The sequence below is a fragment of the Cimex lectularius genome, unplaced genomic scaffold, assembly GCF_000648675.2.
Source record: "Cimex lectularius strain Harlan isolate CLEC.00 unplaced genomic scaffold, Clec_2.1 scaffold255, whole genome shotgun sequence".
NCBI lineage: Eukaryota > Metazoa > Arthropoda > Insecta > Hemiptera > Cimicidae > Cimex > Cimex lectularius.
The window spans coordinates 443288-447355 of NW_019392847.1; the positions used below are offsets into that span (position 1 = coordinate 443288).

The following is a 4068-nucleotide window of genomic DNA, read 5'->3' on the forward strand; positions in this document are numbered from 1 at the left end:
ACTCTCTCTCTCTCTTTTTCTTTTTGCTATAGGTTGACTTTCATATTTGGTTAACTTGTGAATTAGTAATTATAGTTTCAAAGTCTTAATGAGTTACGAATATATTCCTAGAAAACTTGGTGAAGTTCGAACTTGAAGTATTTTTCTTTTCTTTCAAATGGGCCTTATCTCTTATTCTTTAGTGAAAAATTATATGAAAGGCTGCAATCAATTTTATGGAGATAATTTGTGCCTAGACTTCTTTTTGTGTGGACCTACACCAAAAGTCTAAAACAATATAGCCATGAATTACATTTTACGATGAGGTGCAAGTGCAGTTGTTACACGATTGAATAAATTGCAGGACTTTCACGATGATCTCGCGGTGAATGTAGTTTTCAATCATTCTTACCTGTAAAAGTAGGTCTTTTAGAAGTGTTTAACCCCCTTACAGCGGGCATTTACATAAAAAGGTATCCGAATGCATTAGACTTACCCTTGGGCTTCAAAATTCAGTCAAATTTTATGAAAATCGCGGTCATATTTGAAATATATCTAGATTTTATCATAACAATTGAATCTCGTACAAGCCAAAAATGTTTTTTTTTTATAAAATTACAATCAGTAAACAAGGAAGAGCGATTTTTTTGTTGATGTTGAGCATTTTTTCCTTGTAAAAAATTCACACTCTCACTTGTACATTCTGGTCGTGGGATTTCTGGTAGGAACGTGTGCTGACTAATTCAGCTCGCATTCCAATCAAAGTCAAAGACGGTAGCACGCTTTGTTTAATTGTATTTATTAGCATTAATTAGTACAATTGATGCGAATAAAGAAGTGGTTAAGAAGAATTAGTTTCCGTTATATCCCACAGCGAAGTGATAAAATATATATATAAAGCATATTGAAAAAATAAACTAATTTTCAGTAATGGGCGATAGTCAATTAAAATTTGTGAATGGCGCACGTTTTAAAATAGGTAAAAGTGGATGAGACTGAACTCGTGGAAAGTAGAATGAAAGATAGAAAAAAATCGTAAGAACAGTAAAACAAAGGACAAATCATTTTCTCAATTCAAGGTAGTCTTTTATGGATAGTTGGGGTATGTATTGTACTGCGCCCTTTAAGAGCTGTTCTCTCCCTCGTTCTGAACTTAAAGCACACCGGAAAGTCCTAGTTCATCGAGGAATTTGATTAGTAGGCCCGGTTTCAGGTATACTATACCAAGAATGTCGGCTTACTAAGATAAGACAGAAAGGATACATTTGCACAGACAGAAATAAAAAGGAGGAACGAGATGGATAGACCGTTGACAACTTCGAAAAGGGGATCAAATCGTACACAGGAAGCGGAGTGAGTACTGTATATGGACCTACTGGGAAAATATAGACCATAATAACAAACAAAGTAACCCTTGAAACTATATATAAAGTGGGAGGTTTTAGGTTAACAAACAGTGGGGATTATCGCCGGCTTTCTGGGTGTTCCTTGAAACTATAAAAAATCAGAAAATAAGAGTAGAGCTTGGTGAGGTAAAGAGTACTGTTGCTATAAGAAGTCTTGTAAGAAAGGAGAGAAGTTTAGCACTCCCCTTGACAAGGATGGAATGTTGCCATAAGAACGTAAGTAATAAGTATAAGTGTTGAGGAAGCTAGATTATGCTGAAAAGTCCTACGAATGCGTGAGTAATGGCGGATGGGAACGGGTAGTGAATCAGTTGGTCCTACTCGAGTATGCTTTGCACGTAGGTGTAGGCTGAGCACGATTGGAGGCTTTTACCGTAGGCGGTCTCCTCTAGAGGGTGGTTAGCAATTCCACTTTAAACAAAACCGCGGCCGAAGCGGATCCTGTATTTTGTGTGCTAGGGAAGCCCTACTACTCTGGGAGGTAGAGTGGCCTTCTCTATATAGGGAGTGCGCGGGAAACCGAGTTGATGTTTTTCGGCTTAGGTAGCTCTTTGCGCGTGGCATACGGTTCGATGCTTAACCCGACCACTCGAATGGGCAAGCGGAGAGTGAGGTTGTCTTGGCCCCTCGGGGCTGAGCTGCCTCTACGCCAACGCTGCGGCAGTAACACCCTTCAGTCGTATACGGAGGTGCGTCAGCTCTCATCTTGAGAATCAAAACGTCCGATAAGGATGACTAGGCTAGGTGCGGACGTTAAAGATCCTCCTTGTCTTTTTTAGGACAACCGAGTATACGGGAAGCAATGTGACTGTCGGACTTACTTGGACAACAGGCCATGTGTACATCACTCCTAGATGATATGTCCAGGGGGAGACCATTGCTTTTCTACCAAGTTCTTGGTCCCTAACAATCCGTCAACGGATCCATCTCGTTCCTCATTTTTAAATCCGTCTGTGCAAATGTATCCTTTCTGTCTTATCTTAGCTAGCTGACATTCTTGTTATAGTATACCTGATTTCGGGCCTACTAATCGAATTCCTTGATGAACTAGGACTTACCGGTGTGCTTTTAATACAGAGCGAGGGATACAACAGCTCTTACAGGGCGCAATATAATACATACCCTCACTAACTATCTATCTATCTCTTAAGCAAGCGACTCGTCGGACCCTATTCGGTTCCTGAAACAGAATGCTCAGTTGGACTCAATTTTCAAATTATTATCAATTAAAATTCCAATTATTATCAATTTCGTAAAATCGAATCCAGAACCGTTAGCTTGGCAAATGCGAGTCGGACCCTAACCATCACGCGACAACCGCGGTCCCCAAATATTGATTTGAGGTCAACATAAAGCGAGAATATGCTGGCCAGAACGATATAACTTTGTACATATAAATTTTGTATTATTTTTAGATTTTCTGATAGATAAATATTTTTAAAGGAATGTTGTCAATATTAATATTATAAAACAAAGGATTTGTTATCTCTTTTATCACCTTCTGGTAATTCTTTGCCAATTAAATCGTTTTTATACTTTTTTTGTTAGTTTGCTATTATTATTCTAATTAAAACAATAGTGTGATTAGTTATTCATGGAATTGAACTATTGGGGACCCTCTCTACACCCACCTTGTGATTTTATAATTTATGTATGGTATAATAAACCCATAGAAAATACGTTCATTAGATATTACTGTGTTGGGGCTATGGAAAAAAGTAGTGTCAAAACAAATGCCAACACAAGCAATGAGGTTAGGCGGACATTAACTCTACGTGATGTGTTATTAACACCCAACTAGCTCAATCAGAACAGTGATTATCTGGTAATTGTTCTAGGATATTGGGGAATTCGGAAGTGTGATTTTTTTAATCATACGGAATGCTGCCCCGTTCGGAAAAATGAGTAGGAAATTTATGCCGCCTTCAAATTACGATCCTACGCCGAATGTTAAAGGATGGGCCAGATTCTCTACGAGGGCACTTGGAGCCTCATTAATAAAACAATAGCATCATTGGCAAATCATAATGTCGTGGAGAAAACAAGAAGAATGCCTTAGAAAGTAGTCGATCGACGTGGTTTGAGAACCAAACGCGTGCTTTTCCCTTGCATCGGATGGACAGAATTTTCTGCTAGTTTATCCGAAGTGTGTTTGCAACCGATGTTAAATCAAGTATTTGTACAAAAACAAAGAAAAAAGTAAATAGAAACCATTAAAACCCCTTTATTAAAGATAGCATAATGACCATAAAGACACGCTTATGAAAGACTACAATAGCAAGGATAAGCAGAACGAGATAATAAGAAAAAAACCTGTAAATAACTAGGAAAAAACGATAATTTATTTCGTATTAGAACACATGAAAGTAAAACATAATAAATTTAATTACAAGAAGAAAAATAAATTAATTCTTGTCACGATCGGGTGTACATACTTGTGTAATTGGCAACTGTTAAGCAGCCTTTTGTTTCCTTTTTTATCGAGGAACTTTTTAAATCTAACAAAGGATAATTTCTATGGTAAAATAAAACCTTTTTGCAAAATTGTTGTTAATCACGTGAATATGATCTATGGTTGAATGAATTAGTTGAAACTAAAATTTATGTTCAATTTGCTTAATTTCATTGTGTTAACCAACAGTTTAAGGAAAATTAAATTAAATTGCCATTAATTAAGGTATTT

General features: G+C 37.1%; 1 non-coding gene across 1 annotated transcript; it reads left to right on the forward strand.

Moving 5' to 3' along the window:
- Window positions 1-1536: 1536 nt before the first annotated feature.
- LOC112127563 lies at window positions 1537-1590 on the forward strand. Its single transcript, XR_002910627.1, has one exon. It is a non-coding gene; the product is annotated as a U6atac minor spliceosomal RNA (small nuclear RNA).
- The last annotated feature ends 2478 nt before the right edge of the window (window positions 1591-4068 follow it).